Source organism: Hyaena hyaena, unplaced genomic scaffold (assembly GCF_003009895.1).
Source record: "Hyaena hyaena isolate Hyena2069 unplaced genomic scaffold, ASM300989v1 scaffold_24, whole genome shotgun sequence".
Lineage (NCBI taxonomy): Eukaryota > Metazoa > Chordata > Mammalia > Carnivora > Hyaenidae > Hyaena > Hyaena hyaena.
This window is the reverse complement of record NW_024080656.1, coordinates 1,602,300-1,619,576: the sequence shown is the minus strand read 5'-3', so window position 1 is coordinate 1,619,576 and position 17,277 is coordinate 1,602,300. Positions and strand designations below refer to the sequence as shown.

Genomic DNA, 17,277 nt, shown 5'->3' with positions numbered 1-17,277 from the left:
AAGATACCTTCTGTCAAAGGTGTAATATTTCTATTTTCTTCTGAGTCAATTCCTGTATTACTGGTAGCAGCAAATGCTCTAGAGCACGCAGTCCATTCCAGATCGTCCTGAGGGCTTTATGGAGACTCGTTTATTTAACACTCAACCACCCTCAAATGTAGCTACTGTAATTATTTAATTTTAAAGAAAAGCAAACCGAGGCACAGGGAGTTTAAAGGAAAGCAAACTAGAGCACATTTGACACTTGCCAAACGTCACACAGCTAGTAGAGAGCCAGGACTGGGGGCCCGAGGAGTCTGGCCGCCATGTGCATTCTTAACCACGATGTTACAAGGCTAGGTATTTTGGAAGAAGAATTTAGCATATTTAATAGCCAACAGTAACAGTGACCATTAACGGATCCTCTCCCAAGTACTGGGCACCATGCCAGGAGTTTTATACAGACAGACTCATTTAATCCTGATGACAACTCCAGAAGGCAGGGGTTAGCCTGAAGAGAAAACTAAGGCTCAGAGAAGCAAAGTAACTTTCCCAGGGACAGAGAGTGAATAAACAGGTGTGTTGGGATCTCAACCAATGTCTGCCTGGTTTGGAAGGCATTCACACTTTCTGCTAGACAGCCCTACAATTCAAGGTTCCTATGTCATAAGTGTCCAAATTTCTATTTATTACTTGAATCTCTTCACGTTTCATGAATGTGCATCTTTCTCAACTGCAGACCCCACTGCTACACGATCTTGCTATACCTCAGATACCTTACAGACAAGCAGGAAGAACGTCCCACCTGCTCACTCTGAAACTTGCCGTGAAGAGCTAAAGCTTCTCTGTGAGTGGACCTCACCTGAGGCAATGAGTTCTTGGGAACTTTGGTCTACACTGAACCTAGATATAATCGCGATCTTGATACAAGCTATGAGAAGCCGTTCAGACAACTTGAATCTCACAACCACCCAGATTACAACATTCAGTCCCAGGGTCCCAGTGCTCCAACACAATTCCACGTGACGATTAATTTCCAGAGCAGCCATCAGACTGATCATTATCTTTAGCTAAAGTTGGGTTTAATTTCTTGCTCTGAAATCTAAGAAATCAAACCTAAGCTACAAAATGTTTCATTTCCTAAAGTCACTGGTCCATCTTAACTCTTCTTAAAGCTATTGGATTAAAATAATTTATGATAAACATTAAGAATGCTCTGTGATCTCTGTAAGCATTTAAATGCTTATCATCACATTTCTATATGTTTATTTCATTATGATCCTATTAGGGGCACCTGGGTGGCTTAGTCGGTTAAGCGTCCGACTTTCGCTTAGGTCATGTTCTCTCGGTTTGTGGGTTTTAGCCCTGCTTCGGGCTCTGTGCTGACTGCCAGCTCAGAGCCTGGAGCCTGTTTCAGTCTGTGACTCCCTCTCTCTCTGACCCTCCCCTGCTCACACTCTCTCTCTCTCTCTCTCCTAGAAATAATTAAAAAAAACCAAACATCATTATGATCCTATTAAATGAATGAGTAAATTAAAATTCTTCTCCTGGAGGTAGTCTGTGCACATTTGTTAAACAAGGGTGCTTACGTGTAATGGTCAATATAGAAGCAGAATCACACTGGTCTGTACAGTATGATCTCAATCTTACAAATGTTATGAGAAGGAGGACACTTCGGTGATTAATAGGTCAGGCTCTGGAGCCAAGCCGTCTGGGTTTTAATCAAGACTCCAGATTTTTTGATTTCATGATCTTCAAGCTGCTTAACCTCTTTATGCCTTGGTTTCTCAATCTGCCAGTTAGGGGTAACAGCACCTCCCTCACAGAACCGTTACAGGGATTGAGTTAATATACCCTACCTGAAACAGGGTCGAACACACAGTAAGAAGACTGAATATTAGCTCTTATTGTCTGCTATTACATGGTCATTAAGGGCACACAAAAAAACACTAGAAGGAAACACATCAAGATTCAGCCACTCGACTGTAAGCTCTAAGAAAGCAAAACAAGGCCCCCTTGGCCAGGAGGGTTTCGCTAGCATCTGGCATAGTCCCTGACCCCCAGCAGGTGCCTGGCATACAGCTGGTGACTAAAAGAAGAACTAGGTGGGTGCAAGGTTTGGGTGTGCTTGTTGTTTTTCTCTGTATTTCCTACATCTGTGACAATGAATGTAATTTTTATAAATAAAAAACTGAGGGAAAATAATGCAAATCTGTTCTGAATAAATCGGATACTGAAAAATGTTCTGCAAAACACTTGGAAAACAAGCCAATCCCCCCAACACTTGTGTTAGCGTTAGTCGTTACTGAATACAACATAGCTTCAGTCCATCCTTCTTTCAGAAAGAATTCTAGTCAGGGTTCTTATCTCATCTGCAGCCTCAAATCTTCCATTTGAGCTCTTTTCTTCCCTTTTTCCTTTCACCATCTTGGCTGTTGAAATTCTGCTGGACAACGCGGGGGTGAGTCAAGTTCTGCTTCATCTCATGCTGAAGGATTTACACTCCCACCGGCTGGCAAGGGTCTTGTTTCCAAAAGGTGATTGCTAGGAGACGGCCTTGTTGCGGGGTAGGGGGGTGGGGGGCAGGGAGGGGACAGGAGGGGTGAGGAGAGGTGCAGCCTCACCGCATATGATTTCACATGCGCAGAGAAGGCAGCCAGGGACCCACCCACATGATGGAGCAAGAGCAGCAGTCAAGTCTGGAAATTCATTCTCATCCTCAAGCCCCACTCATCAGTCCAGGGCTCATTCACCTAGCCTCCTGCCTCCAACCTCCCCTCCCCTCTTCACCGCCTTTCTCCTCCAGAGCATCTTGCAAAGTCCTACTTACTTCCAGACCCTGCAAGGTAATGAACAGAGCGTAGCCCAGACTGGGCTGATGGAACACATCTGGGAGTCTAGGTTGTTTGGTCCCCAGATCCATCACTCTCTGCCTGCTGGGTTGCTGACAAAAACCAGAGTCTTATGAAGCTCCAGTGCTTGCTATTTTCTTATTCCAAAGAAGTAGATCTGCAAGGAGTGCCGGCACTGTCTGGCGGTGCTGACACACACTGCCTCCCGAATGTTCTCTCCGTTAGCTTAGTTTTTCTTATTATCAGTCGCAGCTCAGCTTGCTAAGCATTTACAGTGAGTCCTCGACGCAAATAAGCACGTCTGGTTTTCACGACCACCGCATGGACCAGGAGACATTGTCATCCCCATTTTACAGTCCAAATAACTAAGGTGCAGCAAGGTTTTGTAACGTGGGCAAGGTCACATGGCTCATAAGAGTCGGGGCCATGATGTGAAGTACAAAATGCTCACCCAGGGCCTTTCTAACGTCTAGATGCACAAGTATCATGTGGACTCTTGCTAAAACCCAGATTTTGATTCAGCAGATCTTTGGGGAGTCTGCATTTCTAGCAAGTTCCCAGGCAATGCCACCACCACTGGCTCTCAGAACTCGTTCTCCACACTGCAGCTTCACCCCCTGCACTCCCTCATGCAGCCCTCTGTACTGGGCACATCAGCTCCGCGCCTTTGCTGCCACCACCAGCAGCTGGAACTCCGTGCAGGCACTGTGGTCATCGGCTGCCTGAATTGAGGTGTTCACACGCAGCCAGAGCTCGTCCCAACCTCAGCCAGGTGCCAAGGCCAAGCACAGAACACAGAGAAAAATTACCAGTCCTAGTGTTAATTTCACCTCTGAATTCATGAAATAAAAGCTAATCCACTGTAAAGGTCACCAAATAAACCTAACAGCTGACAGCACGCTTTTCTCAACCTCAGCACGACTGACATTTTGGGCTGGATAATTCTTTGTCACGGGGGACTGTTCTGTGCATTTTAGAGGATTTAGCAGGTTCCCTATGCTCTACCCACCATAGGACAGTAGTATCTGCCCACCCAGGAGTGACCATCAAAATCGCCCTGCCATTGCTGAGTGTCACCTGGGGAAAAGAGGGAAGACAAAATCTCCCCCAGCAAGAACCCCATGCAGAATACAACTCCCCATCACTTAATCCCCTTCTAAACCCTGGGGATGGCTAAAAATATATTCCTCCTCACCCAAATTCATTTTATGTGGCAACAATTACTGATGCTATAGTTTATAATTAACAATTTTTAAATATATTATTCTTTGTTCTAAATCTAGCCTGGCTAAATTAATCAAAGCAGGCTGTTTTCTCATCAATGCAAAAAGATCCAGATTTGGGTCAAGGGCGTAGCTTTCTAACAGTCTTCTTTCGTGGGTACGTGCGTATGTGTGCTTAGTGTACAGTCCTGTGAGATGTGTATTCACAAGTGTGGGGTTGAGTTGAGTGACAGGCTTAGGGCAAGAACATTAAGATGTTGGACAACTGCCAGCTGAAAGTCTTATTCTAATAATAAATATGTACATTACTTAAGTTTATTTAGTCTGAGAGGAGTGGGGGAGAGAGAGAATCCCAAGCAGGCTCCTCATTGTCAGCGCAAAGCCTGCCTGACACTGTGAGACACAGTCCGTGAAATCATGACTTGAGCCGAAATCAAGAGTCGGACACTTAACAAACTGAGCCGCCCAGGTGCCACAATATGTGCATTATTTTAACTTGAATAATTCCTAATCCATTTTCCCCAGGATTTACTGAGTCCCTCTTATGTACCTAGGATGGGATGTGCTAGACGGTCTAAGACGTTCCTCTGATGTTTCTAACGTTCTTTAGAACAGCACAAGGGGTCGGGCTTCCTTCCCCAACCTGCACTCCCGCTGACACACCGCTGCACAGAGGCCGACAGGGAATAGGACGGCAGAGGCTTGGCTGGGGGCTCTTGCACCCCCAGGCCAGTCTGGCGGTCCCTCTTTGTAAGAGATCCGGCCCTGACTGCCCCCACTGTGGAGCCAGCAGGCACTGACAGACAGACAAAGTCTACAAAACCACAACAGCAAAGGGTCGCAATAACGCGCTCGTGGAGAACTACGCTTTGCTATTCTGACATGTCCCATGATGACAGGATGCAGCACGCTTACATCATAGAGACTTTCAGAAACAACAGGTTTCGATGGGTTCTGAGCATTTTAAAACCGGCTGCAATTCGGGGGCCTTGAGGGACAATCACCTCCACTGAAATCCTTGCTGAGACGTTCTCAACAGTCACAAATACGGTTCACATTGGTGTGTCAGTATTTTAGCTGCCCATTCTTTACTCTCCCTGCACACAGCCGTGTGCACACCTTCGGTACGAACACAGCCGAGGCTGTGGGGAAAGGGTCATGCGCATATGGCCTCGGTCTGCCCAGCTCCTCACCCAGGGAAGTGCGGAAAGCAGGGCTCCTCGCTGGCACTTTCAGAGGATGCTGCCGTCAGGCCTGAGCCGCAGCTCTCCTCCTTTTATGGACATAACAGTAAGTCACACATCAAGTGCCTTGTAAGACGGGAGCTCCAGGAAGAACATGAAGAGACAGGCCCTCAGTCCCCAGTATTCTGTTACCCCATCAGCAGAGCACTTTATAACTCTGTCCGTCTCAACAAGAGATGTTTACAGTTCCGGTTTTTCTGAAGCCTCTGTTTCAACGACATTGAATAGGTCTTGGAAATGAGAATTAAAACTGAACGCAAAGCCTCTGGAGAAAAGGTAATAACAACAGGGATTAGCATCTACAGCACCTGCTGTTACCAACAGCTGAAGAAGATTTCTTTAAAAAAACAAAGTAAAAGAACCGTGTAGATTCGAGAAAGGAGCCAGCAGTCCTCCCTGAAGGCTGTCAAACTGTACAAGGCATGCGCCGCTTCACCTCCCCTTGGACAGGAGGCAGCCGCCAGGGGGCGGAGGCTTTGGTGTCCTCTGCTCTGCCCCGTGCCGGCAAACAGCAGCTGTACGTGGCATAGTCACCGAATAAAAGAAGTCATTTACCAGAGGCTGCTCGAAACCCTACCATGACGTCTTTGGATGTTTTATGGAAAATAATAATAATTATTATAATAAAGACTTTGTTGTTTTCTCCAGTCACATTGTATAATGGACTAACAGTAGGAAAACAAGATTTTAAAAAAAGATAACTTTTGATAAAAAGAAACATTTCTAAGTTTTTTTTGCCACATGCCACTAGAAGTCCAGATACGAACGGGGCACAGTCCCTCAAGTTCCAACAGGGTGGCTGGGAGAAGCACATGACTGCTAGGAAAGACAGAGAAACTTTCTAGAAATTTAGCAAAAGAAATGACTCTCTCCTGTTTGTCAGGGCAAGAGCGTGGGCTCTGGGGGCACATGTCCGAGAGGCAAATCCTAGCTCCACCGCTAACCTCGCTACTCAACCTCAAACATGGGGTCTGACACTTTACACCTGCTTCCTCACCTGTGAATCTGCGTAATGGTGTCTATCTCTCTGGAGTCATGTGGGCATTAAATAGGCACATATGCCTGGCACAGGGCAAGCATTCCATAAAACGGGAACCAACATTCTTCTCCCCACCATCACCGGGACCAGGTTTCTGGAAACGGTGGTGGTTCTTGAAGGATCGGAAAAGCCACACAGGTGGAAATGACGGGAGCCATTTCAGCCAAATGGGGTGGCAGAAACAAGGTGGACAGGTGACCAATGACCCATTTCGGCCAATGAGCAGATGGTGTGTATGTGAAGACGAGCCACGACTGGTTGAGCCTAGGTTACAGAAAGCGTTGAATGGTTAATGTATTAATCAGGAAGGAACTGGGAATCACGGAAGATTCGAGGTTTTTCCAGTTTTCGAGAACAATGTATTTCATGCATGCATTCTTCAGCAGGGGAAGGGGCCACGGCTGCCGGGGAATGCACAGCTTAGTGGGTCAGACAAACGAAGGGCTACTGTTAAACCATGTGGAAATCACTGGGGCCAGGGGAGCTCTGAAGGCCCAATGGTGAGCCTAACCCCCTGCCTGAGATAGAAGGCAGGGGAGGGCAGCTGTGTGCTGGGGGGCCGGGCACACACACACGTTATAAAAAAGCAGCAGATAAGATATGCAGAAACTAGAAACACAAGCAAGGGTCCTGCAGGTCTCTAGCCCTACACCCTTCCATGTTCACTATGTGTGTGTGTGTGTGGTGGGGGGAGGTCTCCAAGACTACACAGAGGACTTGGGAGTCAAAGAAGCCAAGAGGCCTGAACAAATCCACCTGCCTGGGGACTTTGAGGACAGCTCCAAGGAGCAGCAGTGAAGGCGGCATGGCGGTGGGAAGGCCAGGGAAGAGAGCCAGGCGGAGGGTCCAGGGCTGAAGACAAGGCGGACCGGGGACGCTCCCAGACAGGGGCTCCTCCTGGACAGCCCACCGCGCCCCCATCCGCCCCTTTCCGGGCTTAGCTCTGGGAGCAGAGGCATGCAGCACCCAGGAGGCAGGGAGGTAGCAGCGATGGAAGTTAAGGCCTACATAAGCTTGAAAAGAACCAAGAAAATGCTGTAGATGAATTTTTATATTTAATGCATGAGATAAAATTATCCTTTGAAATAAATAGCACTTGTTTTTGCATCTGCAAGGGGAATGACACGGATACCCTTCAGAAGGGCTGAAGGTCAGGGCTCTTGTTTCTTGATTAAAGTCAATAAGACTATAAAGAGGAACGTATATCCAGCCCGTCGGAATACAAAACATTGAGTTCGATCATAGTTTGCTCTCTCCTAATACCACTGACAGAATGCTGGTTTTCAAGTTGTGGTTCTTGCGATTTTCTGAGACCCCTCTGGGTGGAAAAACACCAGCACCGGCATAAAAGGTCAGTGCTGGCTGGAGGGGTGTCCGGGGACCACCCACCAACAGCCACTGTGTGACGACTGCCCTAGGCACCCTTGCTCCCCCTCCTGCCTTCTTCTGGATGGTGGGGGAAACAGGTTCACAGGAACACAAACTCAGGGCAGAAAGGGGCACTAGAAGATGACTTATCTCAACTTCCCCTGCCTTCCCAGATGGGAAAACTGAGGCTCAAAGACATGCAAACTCACAGTGTTTTGAGCAGTACTATGCGCCAGGCACTGTACTTTACAAGTACCCACTGACTGCATCCTCACAACCACCCAATAAAGGCATCAGTACTGCCACTTACTACCCAGGAAAGCAGCCCCTTGACTCTTGGTGCCTCAGTTTCCTCATCCATAAATCACAGACAATAACAGCATCCACCTCCCATAGCTTTGTCGCAGGGACTAAATGACAAATCCTTGTGGATCCATAAAATCATACTTGGCCAGGGGTCCGTACTGAATTCCCATTATCAACAGTATCTATTTTACTCTAAACCTGGCAAAATCCTTCTTTTGCTTGGACTTCACCACGATCGGACTGGGGCTGGGGATAACAAAGAAACTGGGTTTCTTGAAGACCAGTGGGGGAGACAGACATTTATTCTATGAGGAAAAGAACAGTGTTGTCCCAGGGGCTCCCCCCAACAAGAGGAGGCCGCCGGTCACTGCGTCAGTGTGTCCAGGACCCGCGCACGTGAGGCAGCAACGTGCTAGACAGGGATGGCCACCCTCACTGTGGCCGAGACGCTCTGTTGGCCTTCCTTTGTCCGGCTGACTCCTTCCTCCTTCAGAGCTCGACTCGAAGGTCACACCCCCCTCCAGGGAGACTCCTCTTGCCACTCCCCGCAGGCCGCCTTTACATGGCAAGCCTCAGCCGAGCTCCCAGAATTCCGAGAATGGCGTCCCTGGAGGTGATGATCACGGTCCTGAGCACAGACAGTGGATTCAAGAGGAGCTCAGGGAAGCAGGAGATGAAGCAGCGCAGAGCATCGTGGGGAAAGACGAGGCAGAACGGAGAGAAGCAAAGGAGACAATCCGGACGGAGGGGACCAGGACACACGCGCACGGAAGGAGAAACAAGCAAGGCCCTTGTGCGGCACCCAAGTGGCAACCTCTGCTCTTCTCACCAGGTTTAGTCTTAAATTGTGCAAAAACTATAATAAAATTTTCTGTCAACTTTATGCATCTACATGTGAATACACAGATACCTGGTATTTATGTACACATACAACTTTATTTACAAGGAAAGTATTAGTCACCCTTGTGACTAATCTTTTCATCCCAAGAACAATGAAACAAAACCAATTCTGTCCCCAAGAGAGGAGCAGAGTAGGCCATTGTGACAGGCCAGCGTGAGAAATGGCCCGCAGAAGAGCCCACAGAGGGTGAGGGGCAGAGGGCCACCATGGAAGACCGACTGCCAGGAGAGACGATCCCAATCTGACCCTTTCGGGGGCGGGGAAGGGACAGTGTTGGAAGCAGTAGTTGAGCGCTAGGTGCCGGAGCATGACCAGGAAGGTCAACTGCCAGGGAGGAAAGGTCACTTCCATGCCAAGTGCAGGAATGCTAAGCCCACGACGAATCTGGGAATTTCGGGGAGTTCCCCACACCCCAGGGAAGGTCTGTATGTTAGGGTGGGGGAGTCCACGCAGACTAAGAAATGAGTCAGGTCCACCAGTGAGTGGCCGCCTGTGCTAGTCAGCAAGATTGCCATCCTGACACCGGCTCCAGAGAAGTGAAAAAATGACAAGGCACTGGGTTCTGTTTGGGAAAGCCAGTGAGCATGTCGTGTGGGGGTCACTGTTACCCACACATAGCCCCCTGATCTCGGCCAGACGGAGCTTTTAAAAGGTGTCAGGCCATCCAACATTTGTCATTTACATCCATGAAAACTGCTGGTCAAGACCACACTGCTTGGACTTCACGCTGAGTCCAAAGGACAAATGTCTCCCTGACCCCTTCCTCACAACAGCACCTGGGGTCACCATTCACAGAACTTAGCCCAGGAGTTCCGTCTACGGTAACCCATCTGAGTGTGGTCTCCAGATCAGCAGCAGACCAGTATCATCTGGTCCTGGTAAAACTGTACATTCTCGGCTCCACCTTATATCTGCTGGTCCACGAATTCCAGGGTGGGACCCAGTGATCTGAGATTTAACATCTAGAATTCTATGCACACTGAAGTTCAAGGATGCCTGGCCTCTGGCATTCAGCATTTTTTTCAGCCACATACTTAAGGTTGTAGGTTTACCTTAATTGGTTGCTTCACATCATATGACATAAGGAAATGGAGTTACTGTTTAAATAAATTATTTCAAATTAATTACAGACTCTATCCATTATGGATAACCTGACCATTAAACAAAAACCTTATTTTATTTTATTTTTCTTAAGTGTTTTTATTTATTTTCTGAAAGAGCAAGAGAGAGAGAGAGAGAGAGAGAGAGAGAGAGAGAGAAAAGAGCTCAACCAGGCTAGGGGCAGAGAGAGAGGGAGACACAGAATTGAAACAGGCTCCAGGCTCTGAACTGTCAGCACAGAGCATGACATGGGGCTCGAACCCATGAACCATGAGATCATAACCTGAGCCAAATTTGGATGCCCAAATGACTGAGCCACCCAAGCACCTCATAAAATTTTAAATACAATGTATCTTGATTTTTAAACACCAGCCAAATCTCATTTTAATCTTTGTCAGAGGTAATGGTTCAAAATAAAGTTAATACCATTTTCTCAAGAAATGCATTCAAAAAGTTGTTGTGCCCTGCTCCGCTGACCGAGATTAACTACCCACACATTTATTACAGTGATAATAAATTCCCTTCCAGAAAACTTCCAGATATGAACCGACATAGTCAGAAACACAGACCGATGAGTCACCCAGCAGAAAAAGAAAAATATACTACTAAAAGCTACGATCACGATTTCTCAATTCGTGATATTTGACCATCTGCAGAAAGGCAGCTCATCTGTTTACAGCACAGCTTCTAGCACCTTCTCCCTGTGAGCCTCCCAAGGTGGCAAGCCCCTGTCCCTGCCCTGCAAGGAAGGTGTGCTCAGTCTTGGGGGGTGGGGGTGGCGGGAGGGCTCTGCAATAGCTCCTACTTGAAGCCTAGAGAGGAAATCTATGCACCCCCCACCCCAGCACCGGCTACTGGGGGGGTCAGAGTTAGACCTGGTACGAGTTAGCGGCTGCATCGTGGAATGAGAGCTTTCCAACTACACCCCATGGAGCTGACAGCAAATCTGTGCAGGGGGGCCGGGGGAGGGGTGGGGGGTGCACAGCTCGGACACTGTAACAACACAACACAGGCTGAGTGGCCACGACAACAAACATTTGTTTCCCAAAGTTCTGGAGGCTGCAGGTCCAGATTCAGAGTGCCAGCTCCATCGGGCTCTCAGAGAAGGCCCTTTTCTCAGCCTGCCCCTTCCCGTAGGGAAGAGAGAGCCCGCTCTAGTCTTATAAGTAAGGCATTGATCCTGTCACAGAGGCTCGACCTCGCAGCCTCATCTAAACCCAACTGCCTCCTTCAGGCCCACCTCCAAACACTGACACATGAAGTACTGGGGCTTCGTGTTACTTTTCAGGGGACGCCTTCAATCCACAGCAGGAGCTACCATGGTCCTGAACTATCCCTTCCCTCCATTTCGGCAGAACAGTTGGATTTCATGTTTTTTAGGGTCTCTAAAAGCTTTCCTTTAAAAAGAGTTCAGTGAGGGGGCACTGGAGTGACTCAGAAGGTTAAGCCTCCAGCTCTTGATTTAGGTTCAGGTCATGATCTCAAGTTCCACTGAGCTTAAGCCCTGCATTGGGCTCTGCACGGGCAGCACGGTGCCTGCTTGGGATTCTCTCTCTCCTCTCTCTCTGTCCCTCCCCTGCTCACTCTCTCTCTCAAAAACAAACAAATAAATAAATAGAGTTCAGTCAGGGAGCACCTTGGTGGCACAGTTCTTTAAGTGTCCAACTCTTGATTTCAGCTCAGGTCGTGATCTCGAGGTTTGTGAGATCAAGCCCCTTGTCGGACTGCACGGACAGTGTGGAGCCTGCTTAGGAATCTCTTTCTCTCTCTCCCCCCTCTCTCTCAAAATAAACAAGCATTTTTTTAAAAAAATTAGAAAGAATTCAGTCAGTAGCTAAGAAAAAGTTTTCAAAGTACAGGTAACAAGGTTTTATTATGACTGGAAGGAATAGGAAGGGATGGTGTTTTGCGTCTTGATGGACTGGCAAAATTCAGAACTTTTTTTTTTTTTTTTTTGCAGGGGGAAGGGAGACATGGAAGCAAGCAAGGAGAGCTGCTTGGGAAAGATGCGGAGGCCCCCAGTTCGCAGCCCCCCTGCCTTCTGAATCGGCAGCACCTGCTATTGACACCAACGTGGCAACTGGCTTGTGCTGCCAGGTGACCAGCTTGGACATTCCATCTGTGGCATCTCTTATAAACCAGGACCTGGGACAGGGCTCAGAAGTGGACTGTGCTCTGGCCTGCATTTTAGGCCCCTCCCTCCCCCAGCCTGCTTCCCTGTTGATGCAGGACAGCCTGACTTGCCCCGCAGGAAGCACCTCGCAGGAAGCAGACTGCAAATGGTACTTCCAACCCAGCCTGCTCCAGAGTGCCAACCAGGCACGTAAGGAACGTGCTTCCGAGCCCCCAGACAGCCTGGAGTGCTGTCCCAGTGCTCGGACGACAAGCCCAACTTCCGGGGAAAGTCACTTCCACACTCGTACGATGATGCAGAAAAACAGAACAATTCCATAGCCTCAAGACATGAGACAAACCCAACCTGTCGATAAAAATCACAGAAAACACAGCTGATCCCTGAACAACGCAGGAGCTAAGGGAATGACCCCTGTGCAGCCGAAAATCCACACAAAACTTTTGACTCCCTTAAAACTCAACTTCTAACAGCCTGCTGGTGACTGAGAGCCTTACTGATCACATAAACGGCTGATTTAACACACATTTGGTTTGTTTTCTGTATTATATACTGTATTCTCATGACAAAGGTAGAGAAAAGAAAATGTTAAGAAACTCTTAAGGAAGAGAGAATACGTTTATAGTACCGTACTGTAAGCGCTGAAAGAAAATCCAAGTAGAAGTGACTGTGTGGCTCAACCCTGTATTGGTCAGGGTCAACTGTACATTCAAGGTGAAAAACATTAAGGTTTTGTGAAGGAATCAAAAGTCAAGATATAGTTTCTGCCACACAGACAGTTATAATATAAACAGGTAGATTTAGTGTATTTAATTTGTACCTAAATAATATTAAGGTAGGCATGGAAAAAGACCATCTTATGCTGACAAAGCCCCCCAATCATTAGTGTTTGTGGCACAAAAGAGCATTTCATCACTACAAGACCACAAGAAACCCCTCCAGGGAGTCGGAAGGGCTCTTCCCATCTGCAGTGCAGCTCTGCAGCTCAGAACCTTGAACTTAGCTGTACCTGCACTCAGCCCTTGCCCTCCTTTCTTCTCCCTTGGTGTCTGTTATGTCTCCCGTACCGTACCCGCACAGCCCTTTATCCGGCCCAAACCCACCTTCAGCCTGATCCGTGGTGCCGTGCCTCACATACAGTAAATCTACCTCATCGTGCCAGGGCAGGGGCTGTATTTTGCACACAAATTTTGGACTTTGGTTAAAACCCGTATCTGTGTACCCTGATGACGTGTGATAAAGCCCGAGAGCCACAGAGAGCAAGGGCCATGTTGAGAGGCCACAGAAAAGCTGCTGCGGCCATGGAGGGGCGAGACATGACCCTGAAGGGCCTGTGGGAGCAGGAAGGGAGGAACAGATGCAGCCCATGGGGAAGGAGAGAGAACTCAGCCCAGTCGGAGCCTCTGCGGCGGGGCCTGATCTTTGGTGACTGGTAAAATGGAAAACAATGGCACAAACAGTGACTTTCAAGAGGAGCCCTAGTTTTCCCTCTGGCCCAGGCGAGGGGTTATTAGATAATATCGACCGGGATTTCTCTCTCCCCACCCCTCGAAAAAAAGTATGTTAACTCATTGCAGGGGCAGTGGAAATTCTGAAAAATAAGGAAGATGAAGATGACTATAATCCTACTTCCCAAAGATAAGTTCTTTTAATATATCCACATATTTCCCTCGGGTCTTTCCGTGGATGTGCACTGCACATATAAAAGTACCTTCCACTGCAGAAGTCTGAATATAGTTCTGGGTGCTCGTTTGCATGGCCCGATCTCTTGTTGGCCCAGAACCCGCCTCCCTCTGAAAGCATCAGAATGGAGTGAGCATTGGAAGCACCTGAAGCACACCAAGCAGGAGCAAGACACAGGAGATGGTGTGATCCTGACACCAGCCCCATAGAAAGGGGTCAAGATGGGGCAGGCACACATAGGACTCCCCTTTGGAGAGGAGGATTTGGAGCCATTCAGCCAGAAACAATATAAAATGAGGTTACATCACGGTCCCCTAATGCCCAGAGAAGAGCTGGGGAGACCTGTGGCAGGAAGCTGTGGGAACGGGAAGCCTTGTCATGTAAAGGGGCTCAGGAGAGGCGCACCTGGGTGGCTCAGTTGGTTAAGTGCCCGACTTCGGTTCAGGTCAGGATCTCACGGTTCATAGATTCGAGCCCTGCATCTCTCTCTCTCTCTCTCTCTCTCTCAAAAATAAATAAATAAATAAACTTTAAAAAAGTGTGGGGGGGGCGCTCAATGGGGACTGTAAGGATAAAATCTATGACCAAAAAGAAAAAAAAAAAAAAGGCAGAAGAAAGGAAGGAAAGGACCCAAAGGCACACACCGGGGACCTGCACGGGCAGCAAGGAACCCTTGATGGGGCTGTGTCTGCAGGACGGTCCTGCAGGAAGACTGTGACTTTAGCCCCAGCTACAAACTTCTCTGGCCTCCCCTCCCCTCCGCCTCTCAGGCATCTGTGGCTAAGAACTCGAACCCCACCCATCCCATTACACAATGCTTATCTGGATATGATCTAAGGTCAGACTCCATGAAAGGAAGCCCATGACTTAAAAGTTAGGAAATACTTCTGTGATTTGCTGGGGAGAGGGGACGGGGAAGTCCACACTGTGAAACAAGAAGTTTACGGCACTGACTCTGGTTCTTCCCCCAACTTGACACGGTGCTCAGCGGGCTATATGTGGAAATGTGACCTTTCCACCTGGAAAACCCCAGCCTCGCTGCCTTCCTTACAAGGGCCCATGTCCTGAAGGAAGGCAGCTCGGAGAGCAGCACTCGTTTTGGGGTGGCCATGACTGCTGGGCAGCTGGGAAGCTTGGGCTTTCGTTGCGTAAAAGTTGGGCTTTGTCTCCGTGAGAAAATGGAAACAAACTGTGATCTTTGAAGTGGCTTCCATCTCTTAAAAGGCTGTACCTTGATGTTCATTCAAAACCTTAACAGACTTCAAACAATCTGGTTTATGAGTTAAAGTGGATGTGTCAAGTATGAATGTTCTTGAAAACTGTTTTTGTAGTAAGCAAATTACCAGAGCTGAATTCACCCAAAAAACTCATTAAAGAAGTAACATTTCCTTTTGAAAGTCTCTCCTGACCATAACTGAACACGGTACATCCCAGAACATGGAGCTTTCATTTGGAATTCATAAGAAGTAAGAGTATGTGTGCACTGGACAGAACAAATGTGAAATATTGGCTGTTCTGATTGGACAAACAAAGCAAGTTGGTAAAGACTCACATATGTCCATTCTGAAGGAAGGACTCTTTTCTAACAATAGAGAAAACCAAGTGCTGTGCACACAGCCCAAAAGCTGCACCTTAAATTCTGAAGAAGGTCAGCATGGCAGGGGTCGACCCTCCGAGAGCATCCTCCGTGTGCTTTGCCAGCCAGGTCTCAGCTCTCTGCACTTGTCAACCCCTGGACACCTGGAAAGCGGCTGGGATGACTTTAAAGAGCGTGACATCTATGACCTTTCTTCACAATAATTCTGGTCTTTGTCTCTCCCATCAAGGGACTGAAGAGAAACCAGTCCCTTGTGTCTGTCAGCACTCTTGGCCTGTGTGTGGCTTTTCGCCTGTAAATCCAGTGCACAGCACTGCTTGGGAAGGTGGGCCCTGTCGCCACAGGTGTGCCCCTGGGGCGGGGCGGGAGCAGGATCCAGGTTCCTCTGGCTGTGACTTCACGCAATGGCACGCAGTCTGCACAAGCTGAAGTTGTTGTGTCAGCCACCTCATCCTGCTCAGGAGACTCACGGAGGTTCTTTTTGGCAGTGCGCGTGTCCTCCATATGCCCAAGTCTCTGACGGCCTAAGAACGTCCCTTTGCTTGTCCTACAGTCTAGTGATGATAAAAGGGCAGGTAGCGGGGCGGGGGCTGGAATTAAGGAATGGCCGCCATTTGTGGTGGGGACTGAGAAGGCAGCTGTTTTTGTTCCCTTCGAAATCCTATTAGGAACAGGCTGTCCACACTCTTTCACGTGGCCTCCGTCTCTCAGGTACTTTCTCTCTGGTTGTCTCAACATCCCAGATTCCATGGGGTGAGGGCTATTACCAGGCCTGAGAGGCAGCTGAGGGCTCTGTGGCCAAGTGCCCTTGGCCAATGGCTCATAAATGGAGGAGCCAGGACTTAAAGCCTAGACCCCGTCTTGCCTAAAGATCCATACTCTTCAAGTCCCCAACAACAAAAGAATAACTCCATTACAAAGCAAGCAAGGGATTTGAAAAGACTTTTCTCCAAAAATGAAATACGAATGACCAATAAGCCTATGAAAAGATGCTCAACACCCCTATTCATTAAAGGAATGCAAATCAAAACCATGAGAGGGAGATCACCTTTTACCCATTAGGATGGCCACTTCAAGAAACCCCAGAACGCCACTGCGGGTGAGGATGCGAGGTCGGGGCGCTGTGGGTGCTGGCGGGAACGTAAGTGGGGCAGCGGAGGGGCAGTCTGGCAGCCCAGAATGACCACATGATCCCACAATTCCACCTGTAGGTACGCATTGAGAGGAACTGGGTGCAAGATCTTGGCAGGTATTTGCACACCCATGTTCAATGCATCATTATTCACAACAGCCAAAAGGTAGGAACAACCTAAATATCCACTGACATATGAATAAACAAAATGTACCCCCCCACACACACACAGGAATATTATCCAGCTTTAAAAAGGAAGGAAATCCTGTTATATGCTGGATGAATTTTCAGGGCACTATATTAAGTGAAATAAGCCATCACAAAAGGACAAATAGCATGCCGATCCCACTTACACGAGGTAGCTAAGGTAGTCAGACTCCTAGAAAACAAAGTAGAACGGTGGGAGGGGGAGGTAATGAAAGAGTGTTTAATGGGTATAGAGTTTCAGTTTTAGTTCTGCAAAACTACTGCACAAAAATGTGAATTTACTTACTGCTACTGAGCTATACCCTTAAAAGCGGTGAAGATGGTAAATTTTGTGGTTTTTACAACTAAAATTTTTTAAATATTTTTTTAAATCCATGCCCTGAACCAGAATACTGGGCACTGATTCTCCAGTTGACCGTGCCTTTCTGAAATTCTGCAGGACCCTTTTCCTCTCAAGCAGCCAGATGCCATTTGCAAAAATACTCATTACAATGGGAGTTATCAACCAGCCCCA

The 17,277-nt window shown here is 48.0% G+C and overlaps 1 protein-coding gene across 5 annotated transcripts in view; it reads right to left on the bottom strand.

Annotated features, from left to right (window-relative positions):
- TBC1D1 (TBC1 domain family member 1) overlaps window positions 1-17,277 on the bottom strand; it is a 218,011-nt gene that overhangs the window by 46,011 nt on the left and 154,723 nt on the right. The window contains exon 1 of one of the 5 annotated variants that reach the window (XM_039227044.1): window positions 9,817-9,830. The exons of the other annotated variants lie outside the window; for them this stretch is intronic. The gene's annotated coding sequence lies outside the window, so the exon portion shown is untranslated. Of the gene's footprint in view, window positions 1-9,816; window positions 9,831-17,277 lie in introns of those variants that run through there. 5 annotated transcript variants of the gene reach the window in all.